General features: G+C 38.3%; 1 long non-coding RNA gene across 1 annotated transcript; it reads left to right on the forward strand.

Annotated features, from left to right (window-relative positions):
- The first annotated feature begins 1,667 nt into the window (after nt 1-1,667).
- Nucleotides 1,668-25,772, forward strand: LOC131194870 (uncharacterized). Its single transcript, XR_009154337.1, has 4 exons — nt 1,668-5,301; nt 7,490-7,567; nt 22,596-22,701; nt 23,113-25,772. It is a non-coding gene; the product is annotated as an uncharacterized LOC131194870 (long non-coding RNA).
- The last annotated feature ends 1,952 nt before the right edge of the window (nt 25,773-27,724 follow it).

Here is a 27,724-nt window from a genome sequence, read left to right on the forward strand (position 1 = left end):
CTCGAGCAAGCCGGGATGAGAATAAGAAAGAAGCGGGAGACGAGGAAAGGTTCCATCCTCCTCGTCCTCCCAATTGGCTCATGCTGACGGGACGCTCCGGACCGCCGTCATTTCATTGGCTCAAGTCTCTGCCATTCCCTTGGAACTAATTGGAGGAGCTCGAGCGTGGAGAAGATGGAATCCCGGAGGAGGGGTTTCAAAGCAGAAGTAGCCCCAGGGGTGGAGAGTTCATTCTCCTGCTTGGCCACCTGCAAGCGGGGCGCTCGGCCACGGGCGCGCGCGCTCGTCGGCGCTTAGCAGGACAAGGGAGGCCGGGTGGGGAGCGACGGGGAACCTTTACTTTTCTTTCTTTCCTAAGGCCGCTCTGAAGGTGTGGGGAGGGAGGATTTGCAGCCGAATCGGAAGGAACCGCAGCTGTCAAAGGGAAAGCAAATGGGGGCGGAGGAGGAGGAGTGGGGGGAAAACAAGGAGAAACAAAGAACACGGCGAGACATTGCAAGCAAAAGAAGAAGAGGTGGAGTCTGAAGGGACGCTCCCCCACACGCCCCCTTGGGGAGCCAGGAAGGAAGGACACAGGACAGTTGAGGGACGGACAATGCCGAGCCCGGCCGCGCTCCCGAAGGAGGGAAAAGCGGCGAGCGCGAGGGATGGCGGGCAGAGTTTCTTTGGGGCACTTAGTTGCGCTCTTGGGGCTAAACTCCACGTGATGCAAAGCGCGTCACTGTGCGGTTTCGCGAGGCTGCTTCTCCGCGGCCGGAGGGGCTGCCCTCGCTCCCTTCCCCACTAAGCTCTGGGGTCTCCGCTCGAGACGGAGCCGAAAGGCGGCCGCGGCGACGGCACCGCAGCCGCTCTTCTCCGGCGGAGGCATTGGGTGGGAATTACGTGCGAGCGGGCGGAGGAGGGTGAGAGAGAGAGAGAACTTGGCGGACCGCCTGACTAGGTGGGCTCTGGTTGTTGCGCTGCTCAAGTTCGGGGAGAGGCGGGCGCCCGCCAAGAACTTCGCCACAGGTGCCGCCCTCCACGTTTGCTGCTTCCTCGGCAGTGCTTCAGAGGCAGGAGACGCGTCGCTCTGGGGATTTTGGCCTTTTCTCTTTTGCCGCTGCCCTATATTCTGTGGAAGGAAAAACCGGGGTGGTGGAGGAAGAGATGGAGGGGGGTCTGCCTCGCTTTGCAACACACGCTTGTTTTGTTCATCCATGTCCCGCCACCGGAGCAGCAATGTTGTGGAGCCGCTGGGAAAAAAAAAGTTGCAAAGCTCGTGTGGGACGGCGAGGTGTGGCGGGAATTAGCCCTCGGCTTCCTTCCCCCTTTCAAAGCATAACAACATGGTTTTGGCTTGGAGTAAGCTCCTCTTTCCTCCCTCCCTTCCTTCCTTGAATCGCTTTGCCTTGTGTTAAAAAGAGCTTGTCGATGGCACGGAAGAGTGGCTGGGTGGGATATCTGGAGAGAGAGAGAGAGAGAGATGTGCGAATAACAATAACAGCAACAACAGTAATCGTAACAAAAAGGGACGCCTGGTTGCAGAGTGACGACAAATCCAAGCGGAAAAAGTCGAGCCGGCTGTTTGCGGGGTGGGGGAGAAAGTTACAATCCTTTTACCAGCTCCGGCGTTGGTGACATAATGGAGCCAGTTCTGCAGGTGCAGCAACAGGTATCTTTCATGGCTGAGTGGACTGAGCTACAGATCAAGTTGCTCCAGTTGTACTGGGAAAGTAGCTGCGCCCTCCGCTCTGGTGTTTGTTTATTGTTAAGGAAGCCCCAGTTTACTTCCAAGTACTGCGTATGTACTTCGGATTGAAACTGAAGGATAATTTGTGAACTCCTTTGGGTAATCTACGGTTGATGAGTTTATGTGTGTGAAGAATTGAAAAAAGTGACCGAAAGTGCAGATGAAGCTGAATGAATTGTAGTATTGTACATTTAATATTAAAACAAATCGCATTTTAGTAGATTAAAAGTGCATTTTACTGGTGCTTGAAATCTTTTGAGTTCATGTGGTCTGCTAAAGTTGTACTATATTTTGTTTTCTCTGCCTTCCTTTGTCAATACATTTTCATCTTCAAACAGGCATTGCTTAGTTTGATTCCAACCTTAATCTACTTCAGATTTTAATTGTACTGTATTTGAAGTTTAAATTGTTGATGGATCTAATGGAGATATCTTTCTTGTAGTTCTAAAAAGGATAAGCTCCCCAATTTTAAAATGTAACTTATGTTTCTTGGCTCTTTTTCGCAAACTCCCAGAGATCAATGTTATCTATTAATCTTTTTAACACTCAATGTTAGGAAGACCATTAATATCACTTTATGTATTAGCTGACCTTGTAAGTCATTTCTAATGCGTTTCAGAACAGAGGCCATAGAGATTCATTATTTATAGTGAAGGTTTATCATCTGTCCTTGGGAAAAGTATAAAAACATTCTTCTGAATCATTTATCCATCTTGACAAGATATGTTGTAAGAACTGCAGACTGTTTAAAAGATTTCTCTTAAACATTTTTTTTTGGGTGTGCTACTATAATTCAACTTCCAGTTCTTGCTCACCGTATTTCTATTGCAGATTTTAAAAAAAACCTTTTGGGAGTGTGTGCGTGTGTGACAAATTTTGTATTTCATACTTATAGCATATTGTAAATATTATCTCTGCTGTTGAAGGGTATTGGAAATATTGGGCTATAGTAAGAATATTTCTGGAATAAGTTTAAAACTTTGTAAATTTGTTTGACTAAGACCAAAATGTTTTTGCTGAAACCAGATGTTTGCATTTTTCAAATGAAGTTGAAAGTCCCACAATATTTTCTGTGCACCCCCGCCCCCCCAATCAGTTATGTTCCAGGATTCTCAAGAAATTTATCATTACAACTTCATCCTATAATATGCTGTTAAAAACCTTGGGAAAGAAATATTTTCATCCCACTGAAACCGTTCTAAAACAGGAAATTGCTTTACTCGATTAAACATAACTAATAGAACTAACATCATTCTGCCTACTGATACAAATATTCTTTTTCAGGAAATAGATATCGATTATGTACATATAGATATTGAGGTTCACATAACTTATAGTGAAATACTAGCATTAAGAAGTTTGCAGGCATTACAGTACTACACGCTGACCAAATTTCAGAAAACTTTCTCTCCCCCTCAAAAGTGGTGACATTTAATTGACCTTTGAAGGCTCATTCTGTTAATCATACTCAGTGCACTAAAGCTATGGTCCACTGATCTGGTGTTCTTCCATTTAACCGTGTTCAGCATATAAATTCTGCAGCCTAATTGCTACTTATTGAGCAAGAGTTTCTTTTCTTTTCTGAAAATAGGAGAAACTCGCTTTGCCTGAGGCAGGGCACTTGTAGAGTTCTAATTCAGAATGCTTTTCTGTCATTAGTTGGAGGGTGTGGCTTCTAGTTAGGAAAGGGGTGGAAATTCTTTTCTGATTAAACGGCTTTTTATGTTTCCTGAAGCGGTTTCCAATGGCTAGATGGATAACTTTGAATGTACTGTTTGTGCAGTGAAGAACATATTCTTAAAAACATTTTCTGACCTATAATTCTTTGCATTTATTTTCTTGGCACACTTAGTTTCATATTTTGAAACAAGTTAGGTTAAAATAGTATAGAAACATAGGGAAACAATTATGGCAAATGCTACCATTTTTTTCCGTATGTTAGTGTGTACAGAGCTGAAAATATTACAAAAATATCCATCACTTTCCCCAGTTCCAAAATATTGATTAAAAATACCTGCTTTCATATCAAGGCTGCTTTTTATACACAGTCGGCTTTCCCAAAAATAATGTGTATGAACATACATAAACTATCCTATTTGGGAGGGCAGTTACTGGAGCATTTAACTTGGTACTAGTTAATTGGCAGAACTTTGTATTTCAGCTGAGTGCATTTGGAACTTGCTATTTTCTCATTTTAGGACATAATTGTTTCTGAATAGCTAGATTTTGTATCCTTTTTGTTTGTAATAGAATTCTGTTCAGCCAGTGGTTAAATTATTAAGATGCTTAATAATTTGCTTCTTATTCATGTTAATTTGTCAGTGTAGCTGAAAATAAGAAGTTTTCAGTAAGAGATACTGGGTTTCTACAGTTATTTATTTCTAAGCCAGTATAAGTAAACTATAGAGATTTTGGAGATTTTCTTCTAAAATTCTACTTATATTTAGCATGAATGAAGCTTTATCCTGCATTAAGATAATTGTAATCTAATCTACATATGTGCATAGAAAGGTAGATGCTTAAAACACCAAAACTAGAGATATATAATTAAAATCTCATCTCACAGTATGATGTTTATTATATAAATGCAAAAGTAAGAGCACTGTTTGTCATCAGTAAATTTGGGGCTTATGTCCTAGTTGTGAAGCATTTCATTCATAGATCCCTTAAAATGTGGATGTTACTTCTGCTTGGTTGCTGTGATCAGTAAAGTTGAAATTGTTCCCCAAAAGGGAAAGATAAATTGTAATATTTACTTCAGTGCTTTGACATTAAAACACAAGAATGTTTGTTGTATTTTGCTTGAAAGGCAACCTGATTGAAGCTAAATATTGGTATAAATAAATCCCCTAGAATATGATGGGACTTTCCAATAGATTTTTGGGGATTAACATGAGCTCATAGTTTCATACGGTTGGTTGTAGAATAGCTTCTTTTCCTGGCTAATGAACCAAGTTACTTTCAATTTCCATGTATAAATTATTTTTTAGTCATTTAAATCAGTCCCTTCAAACTTATCTCAAGATGTTGTTAGCTACATCTATGAAAATCGATATTAAATTTATTTGCCGCCTACTTTACTATGAGGTGGCTTACAACAAGTGTAATAAATGATCAAGTATGTATATCTAAATCAATTCATTCTTTAATTCTTACAGGCTGTGTTTGCATGTATGCTAAGCTGTACTTTACATTTGTAAAATAAATCACAGTGATTAAATGTATATAATGCTAAAATGAATAATAATGTTTTCAGTTGGCACCATTATGTGATTTTGTGGACACTTGGAAAAAGGTCCCTATTTTTAAAAAAACTTTAAATAATTTTTGAATTATTTAAAAACAAACACTTAAACCACATTTTATATTCTTGGTTGAAGATTATAAAATGGATAACCTGGAAGTGTTTGCTTCCTTCTAAGGTGAATGCTTATGTGCCGATCACTGGTGAGTTGCCCCCGGTTAGGACCGGTTCTATAGAACTGGTAGTAAAACTGGCGGGAGGCTCTGCCCACTGACCCAGATGTCATCATAGGTGATCTGTGCATGCCGGTTGCGAACCGGTAGTAAAGGTAAGTAGAACCCACCCCTGACTCCAATATAGTTCTCAGCTACAAAACAAGTGGGGTTTGGGAGCAGCAATGAGAATTCTGTAGATACTACAGCATTGTAGTGTAATTACATAGTAAATCTTTTGCAGATTTTAAAACTGCAAATTGTACCACAATGTGCATTTCAGTTATTGTGTAACAGGACACAAAAAATAATCCTGGGTTACTTTTCCCCTCCTGCAAGATTTTGTATATGAATGCTTCAAGTTTGTTTAAAACATTTCCAACATGCTAATAATGTAGCTTCCAGTAAGAGTTAACTTCAGGTGCACCAAGATAAAGGTGTAATATATTAACAGAATTTGAAATACTGTATGTGACCTTGCAAATATATTGTCAGTGTTTCAGATTGGGGGTTTAGTTAATGAACTATTAAAATGTCTAGGCTTTTAGCTATAGGTTCCTCCTGAAGCTTTTCTATATTGTGCGCTAAATTATACCTAAGATGAGTCCTTTCTGTTAAAGGGATTTACAATAAATACTCCACGTTAGAATATTCTTCAGTGAGGAATATTTTTTTCTATTCAATGTGTTTTCCTGCATAAGTTACAAAATACTCCCCAAAAATAAACACTTCATTTTTAAAAAACCATAAAAATGAATGCATTGATAAATATTGACTTGGTTTAATAAGATAGAGACTATGGCTTGTCCATAGTCAGCCAGATATTTAGACTGGATTTGGCATTTTTAGCCACCTATCAAGTCCTTCCCAAAGTCCTGGAACAGACAGATGTTTGATGATGTTAAAAGTACCACTTATCGTGGTTTGTCACTCAGCCAGATTGGATTTGGCATTTTTAGCCACTTACTGATTTTCTCTCCAAAACCTGGGAGTGGCAGGTGTTTGGACATATAGACAATTGGAAGAAAGTTCTGAGCCGTAGTGGAAACGGGGTTTTCTAATAAGTAGTCAGTCTTCGATAATATGATTATATTTACATTAGAATTTTATTTTGAAGACTATTAAGATCCAGCATATTAAACACTTTCTATTATCTGTTCTCCAGAATTTGAAAAATGACTTCATATATTCAGTGCAAATTTATTAAGAAATAAATCCAATTTTGTTCAATTACGCTTACTTCCAAATAAGTGCCTCTGATTCTGCTATGGTTCATAAAACAACTCCATATTCACTGTAATATTTCTGTATTGCTGTATGGAGAATGGACTTGATATCATGACATGAAAATGCATGTAATCAAGTTTGTACAGGTAGTCCTTGACTTACAGTCATTCATTAAATGACTGAAGTTATAGTGACACTGAAAAAAAATGATTTACAAATGGTTTTCACACTTGATTGTTGCAGGATCCCCATGGTCGCATGATCAAAATTCAGATAGTTGGCAACTGGCATGCATTTATTGCGGTTGCATCCTGGGGTCATGTGATTATCATATGTAATCTTCTCAGCTGTCTTCTGACAAGCAAAGTCAATGGGGAAGCCAGATTCACTTAATGGCTGCATGATTTATTTAACAAGTACAGTGATTGACTTAACTAAAGTGTGACAAAAAAGTTATAATATGGGACAAAACTCACATAATTGTCTTGCTTAGCAACAGAAAATTTGGGCTCGGTTGTGTTCCGTACATCAAGGACTACCTGTATAAGGCCTAGGTCAGAGGTCTTCAAACTTGGCAGCTTTAAGACTTGTGGATTTCAACTCCCAGAGTTGAAGTCCACAAGTCTTAAGGCTGCAAAGTTGAAAGCTCTCTGGCCTAGGTTCATATAATGAACCATGGTTCATTGCAGCCATGATTTATTTTAAATATAGTTTATTTGCAATCCACAGAGGTTGAGTTAATATGTCCTAAATTTAAGACTGAAATTTAAATTTTAGCCCTCATGTAGTCCATTATTACAACTTAACCTGAAAAAAATCATGGAAATTTAATTCATGGTTTAACTCAATGTCTAGATACAGCTTTTTGATTTAGTTTGTAAATGCTAAATTATAAAACACACTGTGAACTAAGGCTACTTAGGATAGTTTAACACAAGTAATGTTGGAAATACATTTATTTTCACTGCATTTAGAAAACATTGTTCTCTTGTCCATTATTTTCTTTGCTTCTCAGATTCTCAGTCTCATGAAAGCATAGAGTAATGAAGATTTCACTCTTCTTAATTTGATTTTTAGGAAGTTGGATGACAAGAACAGTGATCCTAAAAAATGTATGAGGTGTCTTAGGTGTTCAAAAAAGAAGATTGGATTGCTGTGAGTAAAGAATTTCATTTCTTTAACAACTAGATACATTTCATCCAGGTAAACTAATTTATTTTGCTGATTTAGATTACTGAGGGGTTGAATTAATATTCTAGCACACAACAAAATATTAGGTGTTGCTCCATGTTCCAAACTCTGTGTTCTATTTTGGAATATCTACCTGAATATTATGGAATTAATTTCAGGAAATATGAATTGAAGAGTGCAGATGCATAGTTAATTAAGTTATTGCATATATTAGCCAAGGACAGTAATATTCCCATTTCCAGAAATCTTTCAGTGGAAAATACTGAATAGTTTGAGGTATATTAAAACAAAGCATAGAATTAGCCTCCCAGTGATGAACTTGTTAGTGTTAAAACAATTTTAATTTTTTTTTTGGGGGGGGGCGTTTATATGAAAGGAATGAAATATTTTCTATGAAAAGACAGTGATAATTCAATTGATTGTAATAATTCTTATGACTGTTTTGGGAAAGTGTTTTTTTCCCCCAACAATCATATTTATCAAATTCAGAAAAATGTAAAAACTCTGGGTGTTTTATCATGGGTTACCCATGTGTGGTGCTTGATTCCCAATAATTACATGGACATGACTTAGTTATCTAAAGTTATATAAGTTGTTTTTTATTGCCTTTCTATTGGAATATTTTCTGACTTGCCAGGTTTAGCATACAGTTGTGGAATTCTGTGGTGGTATCCTGTTCAACTTCAAAACGGCATGACCTTTCTTAGCTTCCCAGCCCAGACAAACTCAGCTTGGTGCAGCCATCTGTTGAGTTCAGACCAAAAAAAAAAGGGATCTACCAGAATGTAAACTGACAACTTTTGGAAAAGTCATTCTCTCTCCTTTAGGTTTAAAAAACTTCTCCAAAATTTTTAGAGCAAGGACACGATACGGTTTAAAGCAGGAGTGAAATCCAGCAGGTTCTGAGAACCAGTAGCAGAATTTTGAGCAGTTCGGAGAACCGGTAGCGGAAATTTTGCGTAGTTCAGAGAACCAGCAAATACCACCTCTGGCTGGCCCCAGAGTGGGGTGGGAATGGACATTTTGCAGTATCCTTCCCCCTGCCATGCCCACCAAGCCACACCATGCCCACCAAACCACGCCCACAGAAGTAGTAAAAAAATTTGGAGTTCACCATTGGTTTAATGGCTCTAGTATTTGGCAAGGTCTCAGCAATGGCATAATTGTTGAATGGCCTAGTTTGGACTGGGAAACTAAGCTGGGCTGGCCCTAGTTAGTACCTAGATCTACAGAGATACGGCATTGAAAAGACACACTGGAAAAAGGCAGTTGTAAAATCTCTTCTGAATTGTTGCCCAAGTAACTACATGGGTGTGTCTGTGAAGTCAACTCATAGGGAACTTCATTAAAGCTTTGAAAGTGTTACCCTTTCATTGCAATTTAAAAAAAAATCTTTATTCTGCTTTGGTCACATTGATCAGGATTAGAAATGTTCTTGTATGTTAAATAGGAAGTTGTTGAAGCTTACCTGGGTTTCAAAACCAGCTGACTATATGGTACAAGGGTCTGAGTGAAAATTAGTTCAAACATCAATTTGATTTATTTAGTCTTTGGATTCTGGCCATGGATTAGCCTCTATAGATTAATTTAAATGAAAGTTTGCAAAAATAAGTCTTTTAATCAGGAGTGTTTGTGGTAGCAATTGAATTCTTCTGTATGAAAGCAGTTTCTGTTGCATTCCATTGACCTTAGGTGATGCTTTCATTATTAGAATTGCCCTCCCATTCATTTGACAAATAATTTGCTTTTTTTTTCTGAGATAGGAATAGTTTTTTATATATGAATTGCTTGCTATATAAATCATAGCTAAGGGTGGGAATCTTTTGTTAGGGAATCTCCAAAATGAATACTTTTGTTTGTCTAAAATACTGAAATGCTGAGACAGCATTTACAAACTTTTGACAAAAACAACAAACTTCATTGATTGAAGTCAACAATGCAGGAAAATATTGCATATTATTATACTGTTGTTCTGAAAAATGGAACTCCAATTGTATGCTGAAAATTGAAGCACTTTAGACATAACCTTCTACTGACTTTGGTACAGATATCATCTGTTTGACGTCAGAGAGGAACCATATATGCAGAAAATGAAATGGGGCATTGTTGACATGGTGATCTTCAGCTAATGAGTTCTAATGGGCCTTTTTTTTCTCTGGCAAATTAGAAATGATATACTTGTAGGAACAAAGGCTAATCTTTGTGAGGAAGTATAAAGTAGAAAAAACCTGCTGGTGGTATTTCTTACTTAGGTAGAACAATAGCATTTTATTTATTTTATTTCATCTCCTTTAACACTTTTAAAACTTCTGGGTGTTTTTCAGGTTTATAATAACACAGAATGAAATGTATCCTCCATATTCTGTATAGATTGTTACACCAAATTGGGGACCATGGCTAGATTCCCCAAACTAGTTTGAAAACTTTCTAAGATAGAAAGTTGATCCTTTTCTAAAATGCTATCAGGATGCCAAGTACTAAAAACGCCTGGAATGCATAGCAATGGAAGTTTGCTTTGTTCCCTTAGCGACTTGATTCATTGAAAAAATGTGGCTTCCCTAGGCGGCTTTAATAGCTTTGACTTTAGTGGTGAATAAAAGGAATCAATTTCTAGTACAATTTAGCTTGTTTTCATCTGCTCTTGAAGGACAAGTTTTCTTAACCTTGGTGCAGAGAAATCTAACCTTGTCTTTTCCAGGAGGTGATTTATGAGGATCCTTTACATTTATCAGTTGAAGTAAATAATCCTGCGAGTCTATGCATTTCAAATAACTAAAACATTTTTGTGTATCAGCTTTCACTGAATATTTTACGGGTGGAGGAGGAGAATGGCTTAGTATCTTTCCAATGCCTTTATTTTGACACTCTTGTTCATTGTAATTGTTACAACAATAAATTCTTACAAAACAGTATTTAAGTAGTGCTTATGTTGACTTCAAAAGGAGAATTAGGGTTATTCACAGTAATCCAGGTTTGATATTCTGAACATAAATTAGGGTTATTGCAAAGCTTCTCTGAGTATAAAGTATATTGAAAAATTAATGGAGCTGTTACAGTATCTGACAGATCATTAGATATTTTTGGAACTATCAGTCTGAGTTGGGTAAAGTGAATACTGTTTTTCTTGAAGCAAGCTAATCTTAAGGAGCAGCTGAATATATTTACTCATTGCACCTTTTAACTCAATAGAAACCTTAAACTTGAGATACTTGCCTGTTACATCATATTGATTACGTAGATTTCTGCAAATGGAAATTTTGGAAACTGCTCTAGTGGAATGGCAACCTGAAGCGGAGATGGCGAGGAGGATTCTCTAAGTCAGCCTGCCTGGATCTAGTTCTAGATTAATGAGAAAACAACAACAACTAAGGAATGGATATTGCTATTGACAGTGAGCGATTGTAAACATCCTCGACTGGAAGCTGTGAAGCAGCAGATGGGGCTTTCAGTCGGATGTTTGCAGCTGCCAACTGCCATGGGCGCCAAACTTTCAGAAATCTTTTAGCATGTTCCTAAAAAGGAAATAAAATGGTCTTTATAAAAAAGCAAAATTGTCTTGGTTTCTGAAGGGCTGAAATACTCACGTGTAAAAAGAATATTTTGGGAGCGGGATAAACATAGGGATTACAGAAGAAAAGTAAGAAATGTAGGGGGCTTTGCTGTTTCCCCCCCTTTTTTCAGCCCTCATTTAACTTTAGAGCTCAACAGTATCTTAATGCTGTTTTGTACCATAAATGTTTTCTCCTTTCTGAGGGAAAATGCAAATCTTATATTGCTTTTCCCCCCTCAAATGTTTTTATGCTGTCCTAAGCACATTTGGGTACAGTTCTACAGTTCATCCTGTTTACTTAACTTTGGGTTTTATTTATTAAATATAAAGATGGCACAAAATTTGTGAGTCTCAAGAAGCACAGATTTTCCAACCCCACCAAGCTATTTTGCTGGGAGGAGCTTGCTATTAGGGTCTCTGATGTTAATTTGAAGAGTTTCACTCCATTCTATTGGTGCTGCAGTTGCTTTTTTTAAAACTGGAAGAGGGATATGTTTCCCCATCCTGTTAAAAGTTCCTCCCTTTCCTAGAATGCATCATTTTGTGATTTGTTTCTTTCATTCATTTATTCAACTTGCATGTTTTATTTCTGGAGTCTTTGAGTGGCTTATGATATTAATATTGGGTGATTAGAAGCAAAAATCAATTAGGTCAATTATAATCAATCTGTCTAATGGGCCACCATTAACAGTAGAAAAATCTTACTTATATCCAGGTGAAAAGTCTGTTTTAATATTTTTCTGGGGGGAAAACTAGTAAGGAGGGTGTGGTCCAGATATCCAAAATTAAACTGTTCCAGAGGAGTGGGCCATCAATGAGAAGGCTGAGCTTGGAGTGCATGTGGATTCAACATGCCGGCTGGCGACCCCCAGGGGGAGAGCCTTCTCTGTGGGGGCACCTACCCTCTGGAATGAGCTCCCTCCCGGACTCCGTCAACTTCCTGACCTCTGGGCCTTTCGCCGCGAGCTGAAGACTTATCTATTCTTCCGAGCAGGACTGGCATAATATGGGTTTTAAATTGGATTTTAAATGGGGGTTTTATATCATGTTTTTTATAGTTTTAATTTAGCCAAGGTTGAATAAGTTTTTTAAATGGGTTTTATTGTATATTGAATTGTATTTTTATCTGGCTGTTAACCGCCCTGAGTCTTTCAGGAGAAGGGCGGTATAAAAATTAAATAATAATAATAATAATAATAATAATAATAATAATAATAATAATAATAATAATAATGATATAATTATTATTATTATTATCATCATCATTATCATAGGCAGATTCAACCTGGAGAAGATAATCAATGATATATAGGCTGTGAGCCATGAAATGCTTTAAAGGTGACATCCAGCAACTTGAACAACACTTACAAGCAAAGTGGCAGCCAGTGCAGTTCCTGCACAAGATATAATTATCCAGAGGTCTTCACCTTCTGTTCCAGAGGAAGACCGTATAATTATGGGCTAGCTCCAAATGGGGAAGCATTACCCCATTCAGACCAAAAAAAAAAAAAAAGACTTGTCTCTGAACTGTCAAACTTTGAATACATAGCCATTCTAAGATTCTAAACCTGTTTCTTCCCATAGAGTGAGAGATGTATAATTGGGTATCATCAGCATAGTCATCCCTTTGCCAATGGATGACTTCTCCGAAAGGCTTCATCTAGAAGTTAAGCAGTAATGTATGGCTGAAACCTATGATATCGGGCAGCAAAATATCTGAGAGTTTCCTCTTTCTATATCCACTAGGACTGGCTACTGTGGGAACCTTGGAGGATGTGGCTACATCAGTATTATTTCTAAATTTGCATGGTTCAGGGGTGTCAAACTCGTGGCGTCACATTGCCATCACATGATGTTTCGCAACATTTTTTCCCCTTCGCAGAGCTGGGGTGGGCGTGTCCTGTGTGTGAGACGCATCCGGCCCATGGGCTTCCAGTTTGACAGTCCTGGCATAGATCATTGTACTGGAGATTTCCTACTTCTAAATTATTGTGAGATACAGTTACCTGTGCTTATACAGCTTGATTTCAAGCTGGGGAGAACCGTGGATGTCTGCCCTGGGAATAAACAAATTTTTTTTAGAGAAAAGTAAGTTCTAATGTCCCTGCCTTTTTTTTTTTTTTTTGAAAATTAGTTGCCAGTCAGTGATTTAAAAGACAATGGAATACCCTACAGTTTGTGTGCAACACACCTGAGACTTTGATGACATCAGTTGGTCTTTTTTTACATTTGCCAGCAGAATCTAGTTTACCAATGAAATCTGCAGACATCACACAAATGCCTATTCAGCTGTTTGAATTCTAGCTAGATAGTTTTGTGATTTTAAAGAAGCAAGGAGAGTTTAGTTTTATGCTTTTCTTTCTCCCTGTCTTTGCCTGGCTTCTATTAACCTACTGAGACCATTTTGGATATTACTAAAGTTAATAGGTATTGTGCAATTGTGCTACTCTGGATTAAGATTGCATTCCAACATGCTGCCACTTGAATTAAATATGTTACAAATATGGTTGAACATTAATATTTGGCTGGGATTTCTTTTTTTACTTTGGGGCCTCTTTGGGGCTTTGCCTTTTTTTCTTGGCTCCATAAACTTTTCAAATGCAACTGTTGGAATGCTGTTCATAATTGTATGTTGCAACCTGATTTGACAGGAAGAAGTTGTGTTTTTTGAATGAAGGCCAGAAATTTTTAAGATAGCCATCCAAACACTTAAACCTGAAATAGTGGATTAAAGGATGAAATTTACTCATTTATAGTCATATACCGAAACAAGTGTTAATATAGACGGCAATAGGCCAGTGGTGGGTTTCAACCAGTGTTGCCACCAGTTCGCTTCATGCTTGTGCGTTGTGCACGTTTTGTGGTTCCCTTCGCGCCAACACATTGAATTTTAGAACAGCTGAGGCATGGCAATCCGCTCTGCTGCACCTATCAGCAGAGCTAAAAATGAACTAATATAGGTAGGTATAATGCAGGCATATAGGGTGGGCGGGAGGGCCCAGCTGATGGTCAGAGCGAACCGGTTTGCGCTCACCTCACCATCTCCGCTACCGACTCACCCAAACCGGGGAGAATCGGTAGAAACCCATTACTGCAATAAGCTATTCAGCTCTCTAGAAGACTCACAATTGTGAATCTTTGGCCTGAAGCTAGGCAAAACTCTTCCTGTATACAGTGAGTAATACTGATATGTGCTTTGGTAAGTTTCACTCCACTCAGTGAGTGGACAATATGTGTAAACACATGGTTTACATGTAATCATAATTTGTTTAAATATTGTACAAAATTGCTTTAGAGTTCCTGATTTGTGGTTAGCTTGTTTATCATATTTTGGTAGGATAGTTAATTCTGAGTCATCAACTAAATGACTCAGTTTACATACTGCACTTAACCGTTAGTTAATGAAACTAAATGGCTTAAGCCAGTCTCTCGTATCCTGTAATACGAAATTAATTTAAATCGGTAATGAGTATGAAATGTGGTAAGCCATATACTATTAACTGGACCACTGAACTTCAAAACCGATGTTGAAGTTTCCTATTCAGTAAAGTCCTGTGAAATGTTTTTCTAATAATAGGGGAAAAAATGAAGCCACTATGATATAAGAAATCTCCCCCTCCCTCTCTCTCTCTCCCTCCCTCCCTCCCTCCCTCCCTCTCTCTCTCTCTCTCTCTCTCTCTCTCTCTCTCTCTCTTGGAATACCAAACTTTGCAGAAATTCAAAAATAATGTTTAAATGTTCTCAAGAATTCCCAAGTGGGGAGATTACTCTTAAAAAAAGGTGCAACAAAGACTGAGACTATGTGATGCCTTCAGAATGTGAATGTTGACTTTCTGTTCCGAAGATTAGTTAGAATTATGCAGATTATCTTGTTTGAGTTTCTTGCAGTTTTTGGTATTCACTTGTTAAAAATGAATTGACTTAACAGCATCTTTCTGAGAAAAATGGTGAATCATATATGGAATTTGTTCAGAGAAATAAACTAGAGTTTAAAAAAACCGAGTAAATTTATAGTCTGCCTTTCAATGCTTTGTTTCAGCAGATTTTATTTACTTCATGTAGTTTGGACTTGTCTTCTTATCCATGCACAACCTGGATCATGATTCTCTCAGGTTTTAAGCATATGTTTTGTGAATATGTTAGCATTCGTGTAAATTGTACATAGCTAAAGTACTGCATAAATCTATTGAGCTAGGTCTCTCTGTTAATTTTCATTTTACTTTTCAAAATTCAGTTGATGCTTGAAAAGATTGATTTTCATTCAGTAACTGAGTGGGAATTTTCTTTTTGTACAAAGATACCGACTGAAACAGAGAAATCTGTTAGGAAGTTACAATTTTCTCTCATTTCAATTTTTGTAGCGTTATTTTGGAATATAGGGCCAGTGAGTCCAAATTGCTGGTTGTCTTGACCTAAATAATTTCATTTGAGACTACTTTCAATAGTTCTTTATCAAATAATGCAGCTACAATGACAGGTAATTATTTGTTATCCTTTCCTTTGTGTAATAGCAATAGCAATAGTACTTAGACTTACATAAGACCTATAGTGCTTTACAGCCCTCGCTAAGCAGTTTAGAGAGCCAGCATATTGCCTCCAACAATCTGGATCCTCATTTTACCAACCTCGGAAAGATAGACGGATGAGTCAACCTTGAGCCGGTGAGAATTGAACTCCAGGTTGTGGGCAGAGTTTGCCTGCAAAACTGCATTCTAGCCACTGCACCACCAGGCAAAAGATTGCTTCTATAAATTGATAAACAAGAGGCAGTCGATTAGCACAAATGGGTCCTGATTGAGTCTGCTATACCCTTTCCTCCAAGATAACTACATCTATAAATCACTTATCTTCAGGCTGTTGAGAAATAAGTGCGCTGTATGGTTATAAGTTCCAGTTCATGCTAGCCATACAACTTAATATAAAACAAATCCTGAGTATGACGCTTAGATCATAAACAAGCTGTTTTGTAGACGTTCAACTTTGCAAAAGGAAATGGGACGCACTGGATTTGTGCTAAATTTCATGTACTATAGCAGAAGCACAGTCACAGAATCAGAGTAGGAAGTGATTGTGACATTATCCATGATATTCTGCATTTCTGAAGAAACATTTGCTTCAAAAGATACAGGAAAAAGCAATAAAACAATTAGAGTATCTTTTCTTGCCATGGGGGAAAAAATCCTACAAAATTGATGTTTAGACTAGAAACAAAACATTGGGAGCCACATGAGTTAGGAAGTTGCAGCCTCTGAAACACGAAGGTAATGAATGTTTTTTCCTTCCTTGCTTTGAATATTAACATTTTCGGCCAGCCTCTTAGGGACTGATTATTTATAGGACTCTTACAAAGGTTATTTCAGTAAGGCCATATAATTACTGTGCCCAGACACATAATTAAGATAGCAGTTTAGGTGGCTTGTAAGTAGTATAATGAAGTCTTTTATAATAGTCTTTTCAGTCCAATATCATGCCTAGAGTCGACTTAAGGAATCATTTGAACCAGGATAACTTAAGACTATTTTTGTACACTTTGAGCTGAATAGGTCCACTTTTAAGAAAGACTACATCTCAAACCAGTCCATTAGAACCAGTTTCTAATTTTTGTATCATTCATATAGGTAGTCCTTGAGTTATAACTGTAGTGGAGCCTGCCGATCATGATTTTAACTTGTGATGGTCATAAAGTGGGTCAGATTTTACAGTCATTTTTTGTAGCAGTCGTTAAGTGAACACCACAGTTGTTGAATGAATCCATGATTCGCTATGGATCAGTTTTGGCAAAACTGGGAAGTAAGTCTGATAAAGATCATTTGATTATGGGACGCAAATAATGAATATGGCTTCATACAGTTAGTATGGTGAGCGGTCCTGGTCAAAATATCATCTTGTTTATATGTGTTTATATATGTTTATAAAAGTAGTTACACATCTACCAGTAGAAGTGCACATACTAAACCATAGTATAATGTGTTTGGGACTTAGTTTAGTTGATCTAGCTCAGCGGTTCTCAACCTGTGGGTCGGGACCCCATTGGGGGTCAAATGACGATTTGCCAGAGGTCGCCTAAGACCATCGGAAATATGGCAAGTATACTTGCAAGTCGAAGAATCGCGCTCCAATGGTTGACTCCACAAGCCAGCTGCAGGCTCTTCAAATCGCTAGCCGAATTTGGCTTGAGGCGCGATGAATTAAAAAAGAGAGAAATCTTTGCTCTGATGTCTCCCTTTCAAGCCAGCTGCAATCACTCCCAATCGCTAGCCTAATCTGGCTTGAGGCGCGATAAACTTAATAGGGGAGGAGTCTCTGCTTTAATGCCTCCGTCCTCAAGGCAATTTACAAGCAGTTCAGATCGCTAGCCAATACAGCTTCAGGCGCGATAAATTCAAAATGAAAATAATTTTATGGTTGGGGTCACCACATCATGGGGAATTGTATTAAAGGGGTCGCCACATCGTGGGGAATTGTATTAAAGGGGTCGCAGCACTATAAAGGTTGAGAACCACTGATCTAGCTGTTGTAGTTGGTAAATCATGGTTTATAGCCCATTACTGCTTAACGATTAATCAATAGCATTCTCTTAGCTAGGTTATGCAACAGTTCTATTATTGTTTGGTTTGGCTTATCACAGAAAATGAACCCAGGTAAAGTTTCTTTTGGATGAGAGATTTCAGGATTATTTCTTAATAGTTTCCTCAGTATTGAGCTTTTGATAGCTGAGAGAGGTGTACGTAGCCATTTAAACCAAAAAGAATGAGTTGTGCTGCACTTTTCAATTATTGAATTACAGAATGGATGGATAGTTTTTCTTGCCATGTAAAGCTAAGCACTCAAGTCTCTCTCCACACCACTGCTTTGATTACTAATTTTAATTTTAACATGCCATTGATAAAGGATTCCTTAAATGCTAGGAGATAGAATTAAACAACCAGTGGGCACAACTTAGACATTTCAGGAGATGGGGTGGAGGTTTCAGAACTCTAGATATAGGAATCTACTGTATATTTTTCCCCCTTATCCCTTCTAGTCCTCCAAAGTCTACTAAAGAATGGATTTATTTCACCTACTAGATATACCATTTTAATCAACAGAAAAATAACATATCAGAATAATATATTGCAAAAATATTCTGAAAGCTAGAAATACTATAAATGTAAATTTGACAATGCAGATAGAGGTACCTGTTTTTTCCAAGTACCAAGATCAGATTTTGACAATTCTTTTGCATCTTTCTTTTTATTTAGCTTTCTTTTTTTAAATAAAGCAGTTCATGCCTCTGACATTGGCTTGAAGGAAATAAAAGAAGGAAGAATTATGGATGTAAAATGAATGAATTGCTACTTTATTTGTTCTTTTAGTGATGAAAGCCAATGACCATATATGCATCGTGCATGGCTTCCTTTGGTTTGGCTCTACAAGTATCAGTTTTTACAAATATAAGGTTTACAAGTATCAGTTCTTTAACATCAGTGAGAGTGAGATATTTGTCAGTAATATAGGGTGGATAGTACCTTCTAAATATATCTACCAACTCAGCTATTTTCTTCCAGCAAAGGAAGTGAATTGAACTCACATTTACTCCAGTTTGCACATATCTAATATGAATTTATATTTGCTCCAATTTGCACATACCCAATAAGCTGAAGAAGAGAATGGAAATTCTTATCACGAAATCTTCATTGTGTTAGAAGAGAAGGCAATTCGATCCTTTTCAATTAGCAACTAACTTAGCAAAAGTGAAAGGCATAATACCGGTAATAGGATTGATTTGTATTTAATTGGCCATGTAATATTTTATTACAGATTAAATGCAGAAGAAACAATAAAACATTTGTATTAGGATCCAAATACAAAGAAAGAATAAAACCTAGGTTGAAAAATAAGTCTCTTTTAATGCTTCCTGGTTTGTGAGTATGTGTTTTTTTAAACAACGTGTAGAATAAAAAATAACTTTAAGTAGATTCATTTTTACCAGCTTATGTACTTTTTGTAAACTATTTTAACATGTTTATCTTTTCTATATATTTACAGTTTGATCTTATGATTTTGAATATCTGACATATTTTCTGATGAGATTATTTTATCACACTATTAATGAATTTGTAGTGCTTAGATGAAAAACAATCTTCTTTTCTGACGTATTTATTTTCATCCTATATCAATATAATCTAAGGGGTACTACAATGTCAGGGGCATATAGCAATTAATGAAATTAATGCAGTGGAAAATATGTGACCCATAACCTACATCTCTGCTATAGAGAAAGAAAACTTTCTCAAATTTTCTACTCAATGGAAACACAGCATTTATCCCTTATATGGGAAACAGGCCTCCTGACTCTTAGACAACAACTAACTAATGTTTTTTTTTTGGTCTATTTTTAATAAAAGTAACCCAGTCCATCTATAGAATTCCTCACTCTGTATATGTACATTTTTAAATGATGGTTCAGAGTTAAAAACTCGAGGTATTATTGTGAAATTAACTCAGACTAAAGTTCCATAGCATGGGAACAGACATTGTATGCCGTTTTAGTATCCAGAAGCTGTTCTTAGAACACATCCATTCTCAACCATTGAAAGTAAATTATAAAAGGAGATTAGGAAGAGATTGTTCTCTGCCGTTGCCTTCCACCCTTTGTAACATCTTACCCCCACTTGAGGTGAGATCGGCCCCCACTCTTCTGGCTTTCATAAAGTGTGTTAAGATATGGCTCTATCAATTGGCATAGGGTTCAAAGAGTAATATCCCGCCCTGAGGATAGTTGATATTGTGAGGGTGTTCCCTCCACTTTATTAAAATTTTAAGTTTTAATACTTTTAAGTGTTTTTAAATTTATTCTTTTATACTATGGTGTTTTTTATTGTAAACTTCCCGGAGTCACTTAGGTGAGATGCGGGTGCAGAAATGTAATGAATAAATAAACAAACAAACATTATTTTAAAAAATATTTCAAGGAACTTCCCACACAATTTTTGGACTGCGTCTTATGAAAATTAAATTAAATTTAAAATAATATGTGAATATATTAATTACAAAATTAAAACATTTTCTGAGGTTAAAAAATAGGCTTACCTTGATGTTCAATAGAAGGTAAAAAAAAGTTGCAAGAACTGTTTTTGTTCAATTGTATAAATCAGTGGTAGTCAACCTGGTCCCTACCGCCCACTAGTGGGCGTTCCAGCTTTCATGGGGGGCGGTAGGGGTTTTGTCTGATACTGAAGCACTTTCCATTTTTTTAATTTAATTGACTTTTAAAAAAAATTTCATAGCATTATTTAAAAACATTTTCATGCCCGCACATAAGTTTAGTTCACATTACGTTAAGTGAAACTAAATGGCGGTATAGTGCGACCCCAAACAAAAGAGCCTTGTCCCAGAATAGCTCGCGATCTCCTCCCCACACAGCTGTAATAGACAAGCAGAGCTGGTAGCCGGCGCCCCCCAAACCCAATCCACGATACGCGAGAGGCATGCGCAGACAACGATACATGGCGCATTACTGTGGAACCGGTGGGCGGTTAGAAAATTTTACTACTAACAGAGATACATAAGTGGGCGGTAGGTATAAAAAGGTTGACTACCCTGGTATAAATAGTGTTCAAGTGAGAACGCCTTCCAAAAGCTATATAGTCTTGACATGAGCTGCTGATAACAATTCGGTGATTTCACAAGTAAAGCATTAATAAGTTAAGGCCAGGGAATGTGGAAAAGTTTTTACAGAGTAATTTCATTTACAATAGAGAAAATTATGGAAGCTCCTTGCCAGAGATTTGAAAGCACTGTCTCCCAATTTACCAAAATGTTCTATCTTATAAAAAGCCTTTAAAATTAGATGTGACTTATTTCTTGGGGTTTTATTTTAGTACCTTTTGTTTTTAAACACCTGCCAGATTCTTTTATCTATAGAAAGTATTCCGAATAGTTGGTAAGTGCAATTTTTAAATAGTTGACATCTTTTTGTCCAAAATCTTGGCTGCTTTGACAACTAGCATTGTACAGTAGCAAGTTAGAGAATTATATTGCAAATAGCAAATACTGTTTTAAAGATGTGAGTGTGCAAGTGATAGAGCTGCAAATGTTAGATATGATTGTGAGATAATATTCGAAAATTAAATAATAGCATTTTATAGAGCTAGCTTTTAAGGCCATTTTGAAGCTGAATTTTAGAACTGAAAGAAAACAAACTAGACATGTGTAATTTAAAACAGTTACTCTACGGAGCAACTAAACATTAATGCTACTTTTTTGGGTTGAGTATTTATAAAGCTCTCTTCCTCTCAGGTTTTCCCTAATATTTCTTTCATGTAAAGGTGGAATTTAATAAGTTTTTTTTTAAAAAAATGAGAATATTTAAAAGAAAGAAATTGAAAATGAATATTTTCTTTTCCTTTTACTTTCCCTATATAGTTGGTTAATTACAAGTTTAATTACAAGTCAGATTTATATTGAACTGTTGAAATATAGGCATAAGCTTTGTATGGTTCTATAAAAAACAGAAAAGGTTTATATGAATTTTCCAAGCTGCCTTCTATCACATGACACTGTTTATATTATAAATCCATTTTCTTTCAGATAGTTGCTGTGTGTATTGAGCTATGTGAATGACTTAACTTGAAAGTCTCTATAAATATACTATTTAAAGCATGTATATTCTTCTGTATGCTGGGCTCTATGCTCTAATTTATTAACCCATAACTAATGCCCTAGGATCCTATCTTATAAATGGCTGCTTATTTATATATTAATGATGGCAGCATCTAAGCAGGTTGGAAAACCTTAGTATCATCAACTGACTAGTAACCTGGTTAGTATAAGGAAGAGAGGTCACCAGGAATTTACAAGTTGTAGATTAGAGTAGGAAATCAGAAAAAGTCACAGATGAGAATAGCAGACTATTTCCATGTGGCTGTTTAGCAATGTACAAGGATGTATCAATGAAGTTCATCAAGGTATTGAGCTTGATTTGAGGGGAGATTTGACTTGCCCACAATATATATATATATACATTTTCCCCCAGTGATAAGAATGTCAGTTTCTATTGAAATAGTCAGTTTCTACTTTGAGGAAAGCAGTCCTGTCTCTATCTACTGTTTTTAAAACTACAAATCAGCCTGAAAGGACATAAGGAAAAACTTATTATCATGAAGGAATGTAAAAAATGTGCAGGCTTCCTCTTCTTAAGCAGAAGACAAGGGAGTGTCAGGACACTAATACTGAATTAATTCCATCCATCAAAGATATAAAAAGGGGCAGGAGACAGCAGTTGTTGGATTCTGCGGTGTCTTGAAGTATAATGTTGGGGGGAAAAATGTGCCGAGGTTAACAAGCTGCTGGAATGTGTATCCAGCTTCCTTTGCCAAATCATTGTAAGTCTTCAAAATCAGCCTCTTGATGATGCAATGCCAGAAAAGGAAAAGAATATTTTTGACAATTACTTCACAGGTTGTCCATATTGAGGAGCCTTCCATCTGTGACCAGAACATATATATCCTTATTTTGAATGATCAAATTTACAAGTTGCTCAGATCAAGTTACACCATGCAATTTGGTGAGTAATTTCTATTTTCTAAGGGTACCATAACAACATAAATGGAATTTTTGGCATATTTTAGGGAAAAAACTATTAATTTGCCAAGCATAGTTATTTACTTCTATTGAAGGGGATAGAATATCCATCCTTTCTGTAATGCTCTTTTGAGTAGATGGGAGCAATAGGACTTAACCTCATTTTGGGATAGAAAAGAAATCTTTGTTCCTTAATAAATTCTTAATAAGTTCATTTTTTTTTACTCCAGATGCATATAAAGATAGAGGGAGATTCCCTTCTTTTTCTTGCTCTCTCTTTTTTTTCTTTTAATTTCCCAAAATGTTCTTCTAATCCCTTTTTATGTCTTATCCGCTATTTCCTTCTGTTTTCATACATATATATCTTTTTCTTTCTTTTGTTCTTCTGTTACAGCATACCTGGGGACAGGTGATGAGTTGATTGCTGGTATAGTATAAAAGGCAGCATCTAAATGTTTGTACTCTATTCCTTCTTTAAGCAGTTAAGCAGTCCTTTGGAGGTTATTTTATTCCCAGATTGGATTTGTAAGATAGATACTGATAAAAACTACGCTGGGGTTATGTTTGATGCAGCTGATTTGTTTAAAGCCTAGAAGGGGTTTAAATTAAAAGTTGGAAAGAAACTTTAACCTGCTATTCCAGCTCTCAAAGCTCTCTTGATATTACTTGTTGTCTGTCACCACTCCATCCATTTTTAGCTCTGTTAGTTTTCCTTTGTCATTGTTCCTGTGTGTACAATGGACATTTTCCAAAACGTAAGGCAGAAACATTTTAGGAAGGGTAAACTTAGGTCAAGAACATCCAGTTTATTAAAAAGGGAACCCAGCTTTCCAGTCTTTATTAGACAAAGCAAGATTTATGCCTTTCTGTGTTTTTATATTGGTCATTAGATGAAAATCAAATGAAAATCTGCAGTGAAATGACAAACCAAATTTAATTACTAAGTTTTCTGTGACATATGCCTTTTCTTTCCAAGCTACAGTCTTCTATATTTGAACCATGTTTCTCGGACATATCCTGAAAAATTAATGTTTTACAGATTTATTCTGTCAGTATGATTTACTTTTATGTATTAGAGCAACGTAACAACTTTTTTCTAACAATAAAATGATTAAAGAAATTTGATTGTTTGAAATTTGATTTGATTTGACCACATTGCAGTATTTCCTAATGTTTAATTTGAAGAGTTTCATTCCAATAATTTAAATAGGTATTTATTCATATCAAGCTAAATATTACCCATTTTCATCATTTACTCTTGTTTTGGGTTAGAAAGCAATCATTTTGAGAACTGGTAAAGTATTAAACAAAGTTTAAATTAAACTTTACACTGAAAGCTTGGGTAAAAATCTATGCAACCAAAACATTTTTCAAATAAGTAACCTAGGGTTTTTTGGTGTTTTAGTTTGTTAAAATGAAACTGGTACTGGATATGTTGTTTAAATAATATTTCTGTGCTTGAATGATATTCAAGAAGTGACTTATTTTAGATAAAGTTATTGATGTATCTGGTTTAATTCTTTTGTTTCCTGGACAAGATTAAAATTTATTTACATGTTTACATACACCCATAAACTGTTAAATTATAGCTTAATATGATAATAATACACACATATTAATATACACATATTTTAAATGGGTTACCCAGAAAAAAAATTAGTTTTGAAAAATGACATGTTGCCACTAAGTCTCAGCAGCCTGAAGATTGAAAGGTGTCTTACAGTGATGAATGTTTCAGAATTTATCTTCTAAAGAAATGACAGACGCTGAGAAAGAATTGAGACCTGTAGCCCAGATGCATGCCACAAAATGTCACTTGTGGGTACCCTTTTCCCTGAAGGCCTTCTCCTCCCTGAAAGCTCCATGATTCTTAGTAACAGTGTACCTTCTCCCATGTAGGAAAATGGAGAGCCTTGTTGCATTTCAACTTTTCCACATTGCCTCCTGCTTCATGCTGCCTAAAGAAGGCAGTCATTCAATAACCCTGTGCAGAGGGAAAAGAGGAAATGGAGCAAGGACTGTGAGGGGAGCATGGCTTTACGTCAGATCTTCTACTATGGGGTATTGTGTTCTCCCTCTCCCGATAAGCTAATGGTCACATTGGTGTTAGAGTCGGGTAAGAAATAAATGTGCCGATTTTCGTAATTAAATGTCAGTGCCTATATCACAGTGGTTCTCAGACTTTGCAAGCTGGGTTTGTGAGAGCAAATAAGCAGAGCCCAGAGCACCTTTTGTCTGCTTAAGCTTGATCAGTGATGTGATGGTGGTTTTTACTTGTGATTCCTACATTGCTTGTGAATTCCCAAGGGGTCCTGACCACAGATGGCAAACTCCTGCCAGAAAAAACAATTTTACTGGAATGCTTTAAGATAATTGTAACTGCTGCTCTACAATTAAATCAACTTGGCAGCTTTATATATCTATTTCTTTAAAAAATTATTGGGGATAAATAATCTATATTATGTCTGCAATTTTTACTTGCACTAAAGCCATGATCCCCAACTTTTCCAACTCTGTAGATTGGCAGCGGTGGCGGGCAGTGGCAGTGTGGGCAGGCGGAGAGGATGGTTTTGCATGTGCAATGGAGCTTCACACGCTCACACGCTGCTTGCATGGCGCAGTTCCCAATGGGCCATGGACCAGTCTATGGACTGGGGGCCGGGGACCCCTGCACTAAAGAATTGATTAAATAGGTTGACAAAGTTGTGGCATTTTGGCCATCTGGGTACCATATTTTTTTTCTTTCAAATGATACTGTGATGAAGATAAAAACAGATCCTCAGTGTTTTGGATGAGTGGAAACATGTAACTTTATTTTATTAATTTATTAATTAAATTTCTAGACCGCCCTTCTCCCGAAGGACTCAGGGCGGTGTACAGCCATATTAAAATACATAAATAGACAATAAATTTAAAATAATTTTAAAATGAAATATTTAACCGGCCAATTTAACTAAAAATAACAAAACCAATTAAAATCAGTACAAAATTTAAAATTTAAAATTTAAAAAACTAAAAAATCTAATCCAGTCCTGCGCACCTGAATAAGTGTGTTTTAAGTTCACGACGGAAGGTTCTAAGGTCCGAGAGTTGGCGAAGTCCTGGGGGGAGCTCGTTCCAGAGGCGGGAGCCCCGCAGAAGGCCCTTCCCTGGGTGCCGCCAGCCGACACTGCCTAGCTGACGGCACCCTGAGGAGTCCCTCTCTGTGAGAGCGCACGGGTCGGTGAGAGGTATTCGGTAGCAGAAGGCGGTCCCGTAAATAGCCCGGCCCTATGCCATGGAGCGCTTTAAAGGTGATCACCAACACCTTGAAGGCCACAGGTAGCCAGTGCAGTCTGCGCAGGATAGGTGTCACCCGGGAGCCACGAGGGCTCCTTCTATCACCAGCGCAGCCGCATTCTGGACTAACTGCAGTCTCGGATGCCCTTCAAGGGAGCCCCATGTAGAGAGCATTGCAGTAGTCTGGCGAGACGTCACGAGGCGTGGTGACCGTGCATAGGGCATCCCGGTCTAGAAAGGCGCAACTGGCGCACCAGGCGAACCTGGTAAAAGCTCTCCTGGAGACGGCCGTCAAATGATCTTCAAGGACAGCCGTTCATCCAGGAGGCGCCCAAGTTGCGCACCCTCTCCATCGGGGCCAATGACTCGCCCCAACAGTCAGCGGCTGCAGCTGACTGTACCGGGATGCCGGCATCCACAGCCACTCTGTCTTGGAGGATTGAGCTTGAGCCTGTTTCTCCCCATCCAGACCCGTCGGCCTCCAGACACGGGACAGCACTTGATAGCTTCATTGGGGTGGCCCAGTGTGGAAAAGTACAGCTGGGTGTCATCAGCGTACAGCTGGTACCTCACACGAAGCCACTGATGATCTCACCCAGCGGCTTCATATAGATGTTGAACAAGAGGCGAGAGAATCGGCCCTGCGGCACCCACAAGTGAGGCGCCTCGGGCCGACCTCTGCCCCCGTCAACACCGTCTGCGACCGATCGGAGAGAAAGGAGGAGACCCACCGATAAACGGTGCCTCCCACTCCCAATCCCTCCAACCGGCGCAGCAGGATGCCATAGTCGATGGTATCAAAAGCCGCTGAGAGGTCTAATAGGACCAGGGCAGAGGAACAACCCCTATCCTGGCCCTCCAGAGATCATCCACCAATGCGACCAAAGCCGTCTCAGTGCTGTAACCGGGCGGAAACCGGACTGGAGCAGGTCTAGATAGACAGTTTCATCCAGGTGTAAGAAACTGATATGCCACCATACTCTCTACAACCTTCGCCGTGGCGAAGGTTGGAGACCGACGATAATTGCCTAAAACAGCGGGTCAAGGCAGGCTTCTTGAGGAGGGTCTCACCACCGCCTCTTTCAAGGCGGCGGAAGACTCCCTCCACCAAGGAAGCACTCGTAATTGCCTGGAGCCAGCCTCGTGTCACCTCCTGGGTGGCCAGCACCAACCAGGAGGGCAGGTCCAATAAACTTGTGGTGGCATTCAACCTACCCAACAACCTGTCCATGCCCTCGGGAGCCACAGGGCCAAACTCATCCCATAAAATATCACCAAGACCACCCTCGGACGCCTCCCCTGAGTCACTGCAATTTTGGTCCAGACCGTCCCGAAGCTGAACGATTTTATCGTATAGATAACCGTTAAACTCCTCAGCACGTCCCTGCAGCGGGTCATCCGCTCCCCTGGTGAAGGAGGGCAGGTCACCCGAAACAGGGCGGCTGGGCGGTTATCTGCCGGCGCAATGAGGGAGGCGTAGCAACGCCTCGCATCCCTCAATGCCACTAGGTAAGTCCTAGTATAGGACTTCACTAGTGTCGATCAGCCTCGGGCAGCTAGACCTCCAAGAACTCTCCAGGCGTCTTCTCCGGCGCTTCATCCCCCTCAGCTCCTCGGAGAACCAAGGAGCCGTTTGGGACCTGCGCCGGGTCAGAGGCCGCAAAGGCACGACACGATCTAAGGCCCCCGCCGCGGCCTGTTCCCAGGCCGCAACCAGTTCCTCAGCC

Source organism: Ahaetulla prasina, chromosome 1, assembly GCF_028640845.1.
Source record: "Ahaetulla prasina isolate Xishuangbanna chromosome 1, ASM2864084v1, whole genome shotgun sequence".
In the NCBI taxonomy this organism is placed as follows: Eukaryota; Metazoa; Chordata; class Lepidosauria; order Squamata; family Colubridae; genus Ahaetulla; species Ahaetulla prasina.